Source organism: Macrobrachium rosenbergii, chromosome 16, assembly GCF_040412425.1.
Source record: "Macrobrachium rosenbergii isolate ZJJX-2024 chromosome 16, ASM4041242v1, whole genome shotgun sequence".
In the NCBI taxonomy this organism is placed as follows: domain Eukaryota; kingdom Metazoa; phylum Arthropoda; class Malacostraca; order Decapoda; family Palaemonidae; genus Macrobrachium; species Macrobrachium rosenbergii.
This window is the reverse complement of record NC_089756.1, coordinates 24,585,518-24,600,708: the sequence shown is the minus strand read 5'-3', so window position 1 is coordinate 24,600,708 and position 15,191 is coordinate 24,585,518. Positions and strand designations below refer to the sequence as shown.

At 38.1% G+C, this 15,191-nt stretch overlaps 1 long non-coding RNA gene across 3 annotated transcripts in view; it reads left to right on the top strand.

Moving 5' to 3' along the window:
• The first annotated feature begins 2,028 nt into the window (after nucleotides 1-2,028).
• Nucleotides 2,029-15,191, top strand: part of LOC136847010 (uncharacterized) — a 426,772-nt gene continuing 413,609 nt past the window's right edge. The window contains exons 1-3 of one of the 3 annotated variants that reach the window (XR_010855574.1): nucleotides 2,030-2,324; nucleotides 4,542-4,794; nucleotides 6,873-6,969. This is a non-coding gene — a long non-coding RNA (uncharacterized lncRNA). Of the gene's footprint in view, nucleotides 2,325-4,541; nucleotides 4,795-5,720; nucleotides 5,804-6,872; nucleotides 6,970-15,191 lie in introns of all 3 variants that reach the window. The other 2 variants (XR_010855573.1, XR_010855575.1) reach the window with 2 other exon arrangements.

The following is a 15,191-nucleotide window of genomic DNA, read 5'->3' as shown; positions in this document are numbered from 1 at the left end:
TATATATATATATATATATATATATATATATATCTATATATATATATATATATATAGTATGTTTTCTGAACCTTGGAGGTTCATCTAAGAACAACAGTCTAAATACGAATAGGCGGTGATTCCATGTCTTTTATTTGGAACCATCCCACTGTTGGTGGAAACCGCTCTCTCTCTCTCTCTCTCTCTCTCTCTCTCTCTCTCTCTCTCTCTCTCTTTGTAAATATATATACATACATACATATATAGATAAATAAAGATAAAATCCACGAAGGAAACGGAAACACTGGAGTGCTGCGAGGCCTTTCGACACTTTTATCTTTATTTATATATTCATCACGTTCCATATTTTCGTGATTCAGTTATACATACATATATAGATGTGTATGTATAATATATATATTTAGAGAGAGAGAGAGAGAGAGAGAGAGAGAGAGAGCGGTTTCTACCAACATTGGGGTGGTTCCAAATAAAAGACAATGAGCACTCACACACACATACACACACACACACACACACACACACACACACACACTAAGTTAAGTATACTAACCAGACCACTGAGCTGATTAACAGCTCTCCTAGGGCTGGCCCGAAGGATTAGATTTATTTACGTGGCTAAGAACCAACTGGTTACCTAGCAGCTGACCTACAGCTTATTGTGGAACCGAACCGCATTGTAACGAGAAAATGTTTCTCTAATTCTTCATTGCCGGTCGGAGAATCGAAACGAGGCCCAGCAGAGTGCTAGCTGAGAACGATACCAACCGGTCCAATGAGGAACTCACAAACACACACACACACACACACACACATACACACACACACACATATATATATATATATATATATATATATATATATTAAATTACAAGTATGAATAAATTCGTTATTTAAAAGCAGCCATATAAGAAAGCCATTTAACCAAAACGAAGAATGGGGAACCAAAACAAAATGAATGAACAACTAAATTTTCGGTCTTTTCCTTACGTTACGATATTTTTTTATCAAAACCCTCCACCAGAACTTCCGGAGTGCCACAACGGCAGATTAGATCTTTTCGGTCATTATTTGATCTAATCACTTCTATTACTGCAAGTCGTTCAGCGATGAGTGATAATCAGATTGTTCCTTTGCAAAAGACAACAACGGCAAGGGCGTTGCCACTTACCACGTTAAGAGGAAAGATTTAGTTATTTAGCTAATTAAATGATCAAGGTTGAAGAAGATCCTAATAAAATAACGCGTCATCAAGACGGTTGTATTTGGGATATCGTTTCTGTTGATCGTAAGAGTCCCAAAGGTTAGCCTTTTATTCCATTCAAGTTTGCACCACAATCATGGACGTCTTTGGTCCACATCAGGCCTCTTATTCCCTTCAAGATAGTACCGTAATCACGGAATTCTTTGGAATGGAATGGAATACGGAATTTAGGCCAAAGGCCAAGCACTGGAACCTGTGTGGTTATTCAGCACTGAAAGGGAAATTGAGAGTAGAAAGGTTTGGAAGGTGTAACAGGAGGAAAACCTCGCAGTTACACTATGGAACAATTGTTAGGGGAGGGTGCATAGCAAGAAAAAAGTTAAGTGTACCTTAGTTTTACCGGACTACTGAGCTGATTAACAGCTCTCCTAGGGCTAGCCCGAAGGATTAGACTTATTTTTACGTGGCTAAGAACCAGGTGGTTACCAGCAACGGGACTCCAGCTGATTGTGGAATCAGAACCATTATGGTGAGAAATGAATTTCTGTCACCAGAAATAAATTCCTCTAACTCTTCATCAGCCGGCCGGAGACTCGAACTCGGGCCAGGCGAGTGCCAGTCCACAGCTCTACCAACTTTCCCAACGAGGAGTTTGCATAAGGAAGAAAGAATATGAACTGAGGTACAGTAAAAAGAATGAAAAGGGTTGCAGCTAAGGACCGAAGGGACTCTGCAAAGACCCTTAGGTAATGCCTACAGTGCACCACATGAGGTGCACTGACGGCACTACCCTGCTACGGGGACGGAAGTCTTTGGGGTGGAGTAAACCGACCAACCGACCTGGGTTTGGAGAGCCAAGCTCTTAATGCGCATGTGCTGAACTAGCGTTACAGTAAATGACTTTTAGATGCAAAACAAACGTATATTGCTAGGTCCGTAAAGGCCTCTGACCTAAGGTCGCTTTTATGTCTTCGCTTCATAAGTCAAGGCAAGAGTCTGGCGAGCGTGAAATGTTGGTGACGTCATCAAATCAAAATACCAAACGATCAGTCGTTCATCAGCCGTCACGGGGAAAGGATGACTTTCGGCACTCCAGTTTTCATTAAACCTGTTGTCGTCCAAGGTAAGAATTTCACATATCACTTAACAGACCACTGTATATAAAAGAAGTTTGTTTCAGTGTCAAGCGTTACGAAAGTAAAGCAGACCCGGTTTCCCTCCAAAGCTAAACTGCACTGACACATTGTGTTGTGTAGGCTATAAGCCAACGATTATCCTGATACTACTAGTCCTTAATCGTACACTGCAGACATTCGTTTATCCTCGTGAAGGTTGCTGTGATTAAGTATTTATTAATCGTATGTGTTGCTAAATCACACTGACCGTATTAAACCTTAGGAATGGAATGGACGGCGCTACCCACCCCCTACGAGAGATTAAACTTTCGGGTTTAGGTAAAACAGGGCACCATGATACCTCCTGTTCGGAGTCGAAGTAGAATTATTCATACCAGCGTAACTAAACCATTCATCAATGGCAGTTTCCCTATTCTTTTTGCAACGGTCTCTCTCTCTCTCTCTCTCTCTCTCTCTCTCTCTCTCCTCATTATCGAGTTACTGATCCTCTTGTTACTAGGTCTACCCTCTTGACAAGTTGGGACAAGCATTTGGCACATGGCTCTAGGCCGATGTGGCTCTCTCTCACTAGTTAGTACATTAAATCAAGTGATCCTCGGCTTTCATTTTACCGGTTTTGCAAAATAATATGCTGTAGACCTATAAACAGCATAGAATTTTAATGAACTGTCACACATAACAGCCTTTGCGAGTACAAAGTACTGGCAGCAGGACTGGAACAAAAGTACATGGCCGTCATGTGCAAAAGAAGATGGCTTCTTCGGATTGCCCGGCAAGAATAGCTCATCCGCCATAATCCCAACCACCGCCAAGATAATCACTTTTAATAATCAAATAAGCATAATATGCACCTGATTCGTTATTGTTGTTAGTTAGGAGCGAATTATCCATTTGATGGCTATTGGAAAATGAGATATCAGTATCGGTAAATACTAGGCCTAGAGCTTGTAAGCTGCAGTCTTATTCAGCAAATCTATGGAGACTTGCTGTGTTGTCTTTACACATGCCCCTAATCGATGAATGTATTTAGGAAGTGTATATTATTAGTAAAATGCAAAATCGATGGCTCCCTGCCTTAGAAAAAGAAAAACCTACCCGTTGATGGCAACAGGCGATCCAGCAGTGTGGCAACGTAGCATCACGTAAGTCAGTGTGGTGGCAAAGAAGGCGAATTGGAGGGTGGGGATGTTGACATGGAGATTGGCGCTTGACTTTTCAACTTTTCTACTTTGAAATCATTTGTTGTCACGCACCTGTGAAAATGGACTCAGGAGTATCTTACGAAATGTTTCATAGGGGCGTCCTCACTCGTACCGTCCTGCACTTCCTCCATGAACAACACCGTAGATCCCCCAACTCTCCCTCGAACTTGACCGTGGCTCGCTGTAGGTAACACGGATTTCCACTATTCATTGGCAGCATTTCTTTTAGGATACTTTTGTTGATACGGTTGTAAACGATTTTCATAATATTCCAGTTTGACCCTTATCTTGGAATTTGGAAAGTGCTTATTATCAATTTCGCTCTGCACACGATGGGGGGGAGGACAACCACTGCTGCCTACACTCAGTCAGAGTGCTAGCAAATTTCACCATCGAAATAAGAATGAGCTCGTTTCGGCAACTCTTACTAGGATTACATCGTCGAGGCCTTGCCGTTTATATGGTAAAGTATCAGTGAACACTGACACGTTTCCCTCTCGTCACGCAAGCTACGACCCACAACAGTCAGCTAACAGCTGTAGTCCCCCCCCTCTCCCCAGGATTATTGAGCTGGCAGTGTACACCCGCTGCTCAAAGTACTAGAGCCTATCAAGAGTAACGAAAAGTCATGCATCACCGACCAGAGCGTACAGTCGATTCGAGCTGATGCTTCAATTACGTCAACGTCAAGGTCTAAAGCTATTTTTTAGATGGTGGTCACCATGTCCCCCACCCCCTCCCTTCTCGAATGATTCTACGTCTTCCCTTGGGTAGCTCTTAAATGTGGTTCAATTTTAGATGGTAACATTGATAAAAATGTGTGCTTGTTTGTATCTGTTATACCCTGAACCCCGAAAAGCACATGAACCACATTAGCGTGCTGGGTTTACTCTAACCCGTTGCCAGCAGCAACTACCCCCTCCCCCTATTTTCTCTTGCCTACCCCCCACCTCTCCCTCTCTGGGAGGATAAAAACTTTAAAAGGCCTCTATTTTATTGCAGGTGCGTGATGTACGGTTAACTGACAGTGCCCTTAGTTGTGAAGCTTAAGTCAAGAAGCCAGGGATGCAGAGTAGCGGTGTAAAATCAAATACAGGTTGTAATTCACTGAATAAAGATTATACTGTAGTCCTCTATCAAGTCACATAAACACATCAAGTTACTGTACCACTTGCTAGCCGAGAAACCGACGACATCTGTGATAGGTCTAGGCTAGGCTACCGAGTTGCAAATTCTGTCAGTTACTCTACGAAGGGTAAGTGAATACCTCTACATACTTACTTGTCTATATTTTTGATTCTCTGACTCTTCTGTCGAAGAAGGATCATCAGCCTAAAAGATAATTTTTGTTAATTTGATTTATTCTATGTATCTGTATCAATCTCTTCCTGAATATGAACGTATTTTCACTGGACTTAACGCCATCCTTCTTTCTTTTTGGAAATGAATTAGAAATAAACATTTCTACTCTTAGGGACACATTAAAACATGTTCTCGATGTCTTTCCAACTATTTTGTGCATTATCATGTTCACCCTAACCGTGTCTCATCCATGAATGAAGTCTAGAACGTTGAATTTCGTATTTAGCGCAGACTAAATATTTGTGGACCTCACGAGTTTCTAGATAGCATAGATGGTGACTTACGGATGAAAGTTTAGCACATATATCTTCTAACTTGCCCTCTCCATTCATTGAGTTTGCAGTATTTGATTTTATTTCCTCGTTAGCTTGCAGAGTTGTAAAGAAAGCGATGCCAGGGTAATAGTATTGGAAAATATTGGGAGGTGGTGCTTTTATTTTTTACGGCTACAGTACATCAGAAACAAGGTAGAAGCTTTAGTGACATCTGCAGAGGATATTTACCATCACTTTTAAAAAAGGGGTGGGGGGAATTAATGGCTAGGTACTTATCACTGCTGAGGTCAACAGAAGCATACAGGATTCTAGGGAACGCGTACAAAACGTCCCTCCTCGATCGATTCGAGAATTAGCTACTGGTCAATCAGGGATCTGAGCTGGTGGTCAGGAGAGCCCTATTGTAATATATTTAAAATGGTCCGTTGCCCTAGAGTACAAATGTATCGAAAACTAACAGAAAGCTTGTGCGGGGGAGTGAAAGAGAGCGAGCGATATTTCAAGGCAAATGTGGGAATTAATTTATATAATTATTTTCTTGTAGGGCTCGTTTACCTAGACTTATGTGTAGCAGCAACAGCTAACTGCATCTTCTAGAGACTACTACGTTTACGACTGCAGTAGTTGGTAAGTTTTTGTTAATTATTATTATTATCATTATTATTATTGTTGTTGTAGCCTATCTCGGAGCTGCGCGTATCTTTCATAGTCTATATATTTCTTAAAATTGGCTGCTTCTCTTCTGCATATAGACGCTGTAATTGGCTAAAGGACCTGAGAGAACACTTGCGAATTTATTTTTTTGTTCCTAATTTGCTAACCTTTAGTTAGGATGAAGCTGGGCGTAGTCGCAGAAGAGTGACAAAAGCCGTTTGGCTAGAGAGTGAGAGTGAGGTAGGGGGATAGAGGGAGAGAGAGTGAGAGCGAGGTAGGGGGATACAGGGAAAGAAAGAATTATGAAGAGGTATGATCATTATCGCCTCCAACGCCGTCCACTATCTGATCCCAGATTTTAGATCATTCTTAAATCGACAAAATCTTTCAGATATCTTTTTCATTGTCATCCATGATTCAGGTCTGTACAGCAATACAGATCGTAATAGACTAATGCAGGCATCTACAATCAGTCTGATTTCAAAAACTTATTCAGCCCGGCCACGTTGGATTTTAGGTTTTTGTTCTTCGCTGAATTCAGTCTCAAGAGCCCCCGTTGTTTTCATCTCGACCCATTCCATTAATCGTTTCCCATAGTGTACCTCTCTTTCTTCCATCTCACTTTCCACCCTCTCCTAACAATTGATTCATGGTGCAACTGCGGGATTTACCTCCTGTTATACATTTCAAACCTTTTACTGTCAATTTCCATTTCAGCGCTGAATGACCTTTGGCCTAAATGGTACTGTATATTCGATTCAATTCTTTAACTCCAACATTTTTATTTTCTTGGATTTATCTCGAGTCCCACCTCACTACATTATGAAGTCTGTTAATAAATCAGAAAATTCCACTGTTTTGGTGAATGAGACGTAAATCATGTGATTTTAAGTGTAAAGTTTCCGTCTATATCACTCAAAACCTTATCTTCAATATCCAACCACTTTTTCATTTATGCAGAAACAAACGTATAATTTTGTTTATTTTAATTGTGTTGAAGTATGTTTTTTTTTAAATGCTTCATTTTTATTGAATGTTGCAGGTTATGACTTCCGGGCAGACACATGTACGCCCTCATTCATGTCCCACGTCTTGTCTCGGCGCTATAGGCTTATTTCATTAGCGGATTTCCTGACGAGGTAATTGTACATATACATTACTTTTTACTTGTGGCTCTCGGTTTCATTTTTTTTCCTTAGCCATAAGTGATGGTGATATCTGTTATATAGTTTTTGACCTATTGTTTTTGTGTCGTGTTGTTGGTTGTTTCGATAGCTGGCATATATAGATTTCCAAGGGGCCTGTCTTTCGTGATAAGAGCCGTTGTTGTTTTTTTTCCACCTTTTTGAGTCTTTTGCCCCTTTGAAAATTTACTAGGCCTATGGGACGAATTAGCGTATAAAATGAGTAATTGTATATATAAGCTCTGGTGCTTTTTTTTGACAGAAAATTGGTAATTTTAGTTTTATTTAGTGACTGATTTGCTGCTTTTCGATAGATAGTAGGTGATTGATTTGCAAGTGTGCTGATGCATATGGTAAAGGGTTCAGTGTTCAATTCTTGATGTTGCTGCTTGATGTTCAGTCTGTTACACTAACTGCTTTGGTAAATCTTTAGGAGTTGTTTACCATGATTTGCTTTTTGGTTTGTATTATTGACTGTCTAGAGTTTGTTATTGACGCTAGTAAGCACGCAAAACATACAGGCCTACAATTTTGAGTGCTAAACTGACCCTTTGATTCTGAAAAAAAAAATTGTGAGCAGAGTCACTAGAAAAATTAATGCAAATTGCTAAAGAAGAAACATAAACAATAATTTAATTTCCTTTGAACTTGATGTTATTTGATAGTTTAGCTATACATGCTTAGTGACTCGATTCAAGACCCACAAACTTAGTCTGTCACCACAGCACAATATGCGCCTGCGCGGCCAGGCGAATAGTTGCCAGGTACCGCTTGCTGAATACTGACATATGCCTATTGTCTGAAACATTAAAGGAACTGACGCAATACTTTAGGTCACAATGGCTACCTACAGTGGTTCCTTGAGGTAACCCTGCCCGAGGAGTAGTAACAGTTCCTGTTTTATTGTTATTTACAGGAACCTGTTTTATTGTTACTTGCAAAGCTATTTCATGCGTTTTCAGAAAATCACGTACAACGCTGTGAAGTCGAACGAGTTGTGTGATGTTTAGTAAATTATGCCAGACGGGTTCGAATGCTTTTTCTTCATCCCGGGTTGCGATCAGTGTTGTTTTATCTTTTTTGTTGCTGTTAATGACCATGGTCGTTAATGTCGTGCCATGTGTGCTCTGATGCTGCTTAAACCCATTACATTTTAGAAGGTATTGCAACTTTTGTGCCTTGCCATGAATTTTTCGAATAGTCTTAGTAACATTTCCAGTAAGGATATTGAACAGTAGTTTAGCTGATCTTTGTTGTCCTTACTTTGCTTACACAAATTAATATTAATGTTTTCCTGTTTAGTAAAATGTATTTATTGCTTCATAGATAATAAACTAGTATATGGTAGATGTTTCACTTGTATATATTTCGCAGAGACTAGGGACTTGGTAGATTGATGGTATACCTTCGGTAATTTCTGCAGTTGTGAACGGCCTCCATGGGAAATATTTCACTGAGAGAGAGTCGAGGTTAGTTACGTAGGTGCTTTTTAGGTAAAAACCTCTGTCTGTCATTTTGGTATTGTCATGTGTGAAGTCTTGCGCATCGTTTTATTTAAATATTTTCCCGTTAGCACAGGTGTTAGTGTAAACTACCTGGGTATTAACCCGATGTGTATCCTCCTTTGTCATAGTCCAGGGTAAACTCATGTTAAGTAAAGTAGACGGCCGCACGAAGATATCGTTTATTAATATAATTATTCGACCACACAATATAAAAATGGATGTATATCATACTTTGGTCCCCGAGGGGATAGTACTAAACACGGCGTCCCAAGGAGCTTCGCATTGTTCAGTACTAGCACCTCAATCAGAGTAGGTTACACGTAGAGGTGGATACATACCGGATTAATACTAACTATTTGTTGGCGTATCTTCGTTATGAAGCCTTCCATTCCGCTCATCAAAATTTAACTGGATGTTCCGACTGTTTTTCTTGTATTGAAGCATTTTATGTTTTGCACAATATTTATCCGGTCCCCATAGTACTCAGGTATTAGCTGAACTGTTCTGTACCAGGTGTCATTTTAGTGTTCCTTAAATAAAATCATAATTTTTTCCATGGTGTTCTTGAGTGCTGCATAGTTGGGATGTCCTTTAAATAGGAGGTTGTAACATGCCCAGAAATATTGCGAGTTCTTCCTGAATTTGCTGTTGAGGCCTATAATATCTGAGGGATGGCAATACGGATTTGACACATGACTTGTGGCGTGTAAACGTAAGATAAACTGATTGTTTTATTATTTGATTGGTTTTTGTTAGTTGGTAATTGAATATTGCTAATTTCTCGTTGGCACTGATTACGTCTGGTTTAATTTTAGTTTTGTTTGAAATAAAGGCATAGCGATCTAACCCTAGGATGCATAGTAATTATTGATTTTTTTTTTTTATCTTTGTAGGGCAGTGTCGAATAGGGTGGTATTCATACAAGTCTGCTATGAAAAGGGTTGGTATGTTGTGGCTGAAGATACGGTGTAGATAATCTGCGAGGACTGCATTGTCTGGGGATGGAAAAGTATGTAATGTAGCTAATAATATAGGTCCATAGTTTGTTTTGCGTTTTACCGTTATGATATTACCATCAGCAGTTGTGTATGCAAAATTTTGGGAGATGATATCATTAGATATGACTGTCAGCGAATCGTTGTGTTGCATAACACTATGTTTCTTAGATTTTAAGTGGTTTGCATCAGCACGTGCAGAGGGGTTGCTGTGCTCTAAGCACTGCGTCTTTCCCCATGCCCCATGAGTGCCCTTTTCAAAATTCATTATATATAATATATATATATATATATATATATATATATATATAATATATATATATATATATACCTATATATATATACACTCTCCCTTTTCCAGTCCTCAGAACCTACCCACTGATTTATCTCTGCATTATAATGCTGCATTTACTTGTCCTGATTAAGTCTGGCATGCTGGGTCTAAAGGTGTTTATATCGAAAATTTGCATTCCTCTCTGAAAAGACATGACAGCATGTGTAAGTTTTTATGCTATTATGTAGTGTTTTGTGTTCCGAGATATCGTAATTCGATTGTTATCTAAGGGTTGTGATTATGTCCTTGTCTGCGGGATGTAAGTTTGCTGTCTCTGGTTTTGTGTGTGCTTCTATGGTGACACCTGTGTTCCAGGTCAGGCTTTTAGATAACACAGGGGGATGCAGGTGCACCATATGCGTCTGATTCAGTTTCATTTTCTAGTGTGTTCATAGGTACTGTTGTTTCATGGTATTTGATTGTTATAACATAAGTTTACTACTGTTTTCACTGAGGTCTTCTGATTCATAGTCGAGTGTATTTTTGTTTTGGTTGGACTTTGCTCTCATTTTCATCTAGGTCTGTAGGTATACGTAGTACTAGTGAGGCGTGAGGAAGAGTTGTGCCAAGTACTTCAGTCATTATTTTTGATGAGTTGCGGAGTGTTGAGAGAAGGGAAGGTGGTTGGAAAAGGGGTAAATGAGTTGAAGGGTTGATTGCCTGGCACAAGGTTAAGTAGCTGGCCCTTACCAGTTGCTTGAAAGGGTTGGTTAACTATTCGTAAATAAATTTCTGGATTGTCTATAGATATAATTTCCGCAAATTTATATACTGAAGTATTCTCTATTTACCATTCAATTGATTGCTTGCTTGAGGGATAAGCTGTTGTTATGGAGAGAAGGTGTTGCTTGTGGGCCTGGGAGGTGTAGGGGCAGGGCTTCAGGGGTGAAGTTGAGCAAGTCCGATGCCCTAATGCCAAGTGGTTTGTGAGGGGAGGTTGGGGGTGGGGAGTTGCCTGGACGGGTTTATTGGAGCGGTTACCATTTTTGGATTTCGGTCATATCCTGGATATTAGTTTCATCGGCCAAAATAATGTCTCACTTTTGGAAGTGATCTTTGATGTGGATGAGGAAGTAGGCAGCGGCTTCGTCTACACAGTGGTTGTTCAACTCTCTCTCTCTCCAAGAGCTTTAAAAGTAATCACAGGTAAATCGATATGCTGAGTGATAGAATATGAAAAGCTAATGAGGATACCGGCAGTAAAAAATATTTCTCTCTCTCTCTCTCTCTCTCTCTCTCTCTCTCTCTCTCTCTCTCTCTCTCTCAAACAAGGTCGTTGGGCTCAGAGATAAACTATCGAAGGCACCAAACAACAGAGGAAAGAACACTCTACCTGACCCCTCCGGCCAAGGACCTTTGACGAAAAAGGGCGCATTCTGCGTCTCTCCGTGCGCAGTATCGATTTTCGAAATGAAGGGAAAGGCGGAACGATTCGTGTTGTGTAAGCATTTTCGTTATCAGCCCGGTGTCCTTTGTTGTGAAAACCGAAAGGAGAGAGGAGTAGGATAGAAGAAATACAAATGTCAGTAATGCTTTGCATGTGTATACATTGTGCTACTGTATACTTACGAAACTAGTACTGCATACATACATACACATATTTATATATATATATATATGTATATATTATATATATACGTACCTACAATAACTTACATTTATTCTGTAAACAGTATATATATATATATATATATATATATATACACGAGTATACATATATATATATATATATATATATATATACATATATGTGTTGTGTATATATATATTATCAAGAAAAGAGTGCTGCATACATACGTATATATATACATATGTACATAAACACATTTATTCCGTAAACAGCATGTATATGTATATATATACAGATCTGTATATACATATGCAATATATATATGTATATATATAGCCTATATATGTTGTGTGTATATATTATCAAGAAACCAAAATCCATTGCAGATGCATTTGGTTTTATCATAATTCGGCAGTGTTTTTTATGCACTTTTAACTAAATGCAGGCGAATTTAATGATTTTATTGAGGTAACTAAGGACGAGGAGCTTTTAATTTTTTTACTCATTTCAAATTAAAAATTCAGACTGTGACTTTATCATGGACATTATTATTTCGACTTAGGTCTATTTTCATCCATTTTTCCTTTAAATTTCAGTATTTTGATGCATTTTGCCTCATCCATAATATAAAATATTTATTTTCGCACAGGTATGCGCATTGCAGTTATTCTTACTCGTAAGGTGCGTTTGTACTATTTCACAAAGTTGACGGAACATGCAGATTCTGCTAATCACATTTGCGGACAAGGGTAATTCTAAGTAACAGTCGTAGGTGCATAACGGTAATGAATCCAAGAAGCATGCTACCCTGCGTGCTGAGTTAATTACTGACGTTTAATTGTAAGAGGGATGCAAACATACTCACAAAGGGTTGCATGCACTCCACCATTTAATAACTAAAGACGAAATCGACGCAGTTTTTCATCGTAATCCCACATAAAAAGTCTAAAAGGGCATTAAACAAACATACGATGGATTGATATGACTGAACCGTTTACCGAAGAAAATGAAGATCTTAATTCCCCACTTTTACGGTTTTCAAATTACAAATTCAAACATAGAGACATTTATTCCTAAAAGAATGCAGTCATGATTTATGAAACATAGAGACATTTATTCCTAAAAGAATGCAGTCATGATTTATGAAACATAGAGACATTTATTCCTAAAAGAATGCAATCATGATCGATGAAATATTGAGACATTTAGTCCTAAAAGAAAGCAATCATGATTGATGAAATATAGACACATTTATTCCTAAAAGAATTAATCGTGATTGTTGAAATATAGAGACATTTATTCCTAAGTGAATGCAATCATGATCGTTGAAATATAGAGACATTTATTCCTAAGGGAATGCAATCATGATTGTGGAAATATAAAGACATTTATTCCTAAAAGAATGCAGTCATAATTTATGAGGCATAAGAGGTTGGGTAAAAACGTAAAAGACAAATGAGAAAGTCATTCTGTTCAGTATTCATAAAATTTCAAATCCCCATAAATTAAGACAAAATCTTCGCAGCTTACTTTTATTGCATGTGTTTGAATGCAGTGCCGCATGTAATTACAAATTAACAAATAATATCTATTTTGCATGAAACGAAGCGTAAATGCGCAGCAAAAAGAAGACAACAGGAATTAAAAAAACATTAAAATTTTGACTTTTATTGGTATGCATAAAACAGTGAAAGGCTGCAAAAAATTCCAATATAAAAGCAAAACAATTGACTAACATTTTCAGTTTTCTCCAAAAGAAAACCATTGTGCCGGCTTTGTCTGTCCATCCGCACTTTTCTGTCCGCACTTTATCTCGCCGCCCTCAGATCTTAAAAACTACTGAGGCTATAGGGCTGCAAATTGGTATGTTCGTCATCCTCCCTCCAATCATCAAACATATCAAATTGCAGCCCTCTAGCCACTGTAGTTTTTATTTTATTTAAGGTTAAAGTTAGACATAATCGTGTTTCTGGCAACGATATGGGATAGGCCACCACCGGGCAGTGGTTAGAGTTTCATGGGGCACGGCTCATACAGCATTATACCGAGAACACCGAAAGATAGCTCTGTTTGTGGTGGCCTTGATTATACTCTGTAGCAGCTGTACAGAAAACTCGATTGCGCCGAAGAAACTTGGGCGCAATTTTTACTTGTTCATCTTGTGCATAAGGTAAAGAACGCAGTAGGTAACAGAAACAAAAAATAATAAAAGCATTTATTCTCCACCGTTTCACGAAACCCAATACCTCTAATTCCTTTTCAATAAAGGACGGAATTTCGAGGAAACTTTTTTCATTGCATTACAGCTTCGCCATGATAAGCAATAAAAGTTACCCATCGAATTATCCATTTTCTCCAGTGACGTCATCAGTTTTACTCTACCGACCACCGACTAACTTCTAAGTGGGATTAAAACTTTGATTTTGATATAAACGAGACTACTTCAAACTCACTTTTTATAGAGGGTTAAGATTATTAAGTCCTTTTCCCTTTTGAAATGGTGTTGAACGGATTATTATCAGTCGAAAGCTCTTTCATCTGAATGACGTTACGAAAGAAGGCTCCACTAATTTTGTCGTGGCTCTAGGATTGTTTTTCATTATTTTGCCGATCTTACATGAGAATCATTATAAAAATGCATCATCACTGTAATGATATTTCCATGTTTTATTTATGGAAAATACTTCTAAAGCTATTACTGCTAGGCTATCAACGTCATCTAAATTTCTTTTCATAACAATATCAATAATCCACGACGTCAACAACAACAAAAGCAGCAACATCAGTGACGACAATAAAAATAGTTGTAGCCAAGAAAAATTACCGCCCTTAATAAAATCATTACGATTTTGGGTAATCGCCACAAAAAAGAGTGACACCCACACTCCATATAATTGTCACTCCAGCCGCCATATATTCGGCGCAACGTATTCATTCCCATGCATTCCATTAGAAAATCATACCCTCAGAACGGTGACTATGTTATTACGGTGGCCAATACCGCTTCGTCCTCGCGTCGCATACTTTATGGCGCTAATATTACGCTTAATTGTATTTACCAGCGCGAAAATACCCATTAAAGTACTGCAGCGTAATTTAATGCACAATGGGTGGAATTGATTTCCTGTGACAAAACCAATATTCTTGTGTATAGGTGACACGGAGGGCTTTTTTGTTAATTGAGGTCTCCAGGTGATTTATTGGGGTGCTTTGTGAAGTGGCCGTGTATGATTGTCATTAAGGTTTTTGCAGTACGTTGTTATTTTTACTTTTTCTGTTGTCTTTCCAAGAAGAAGCAAGGGTAGGTATAAATTGGTAGTTCTTTGATAGAATGGTTGATTCTAATCCCTTATTATTATTATTATTATTATTATTATTATTATTATTATTATTATTATTATTATTATTATTATTATTGAAAATACTCAAAAGTAGCACGAGTCCCAAAATGGAGAACAACCTGGTTTTGTATAAATCGTACCATATATTTAGAAATAAAACTGTACAGATAGCTAGCTGTACAGTTTTATCTTTAAATATATGTACTGTACATATACATAACTGTGGATTTTTTCCTCCATTATTATTATTATTATTATTATTATTATTATTATTATTATTATTATTATTATTGTTATTATTATTATTATTCTGTGAAAAAGTAAGGTGCAATGTACATGTATAACCAAGATTCTTATATTAATTATGGGTTTCATTATTATTATTTCCCAGCCTTTTCCGTTATCTAGCTCTTAAAAATGCCTGTTGTTGAT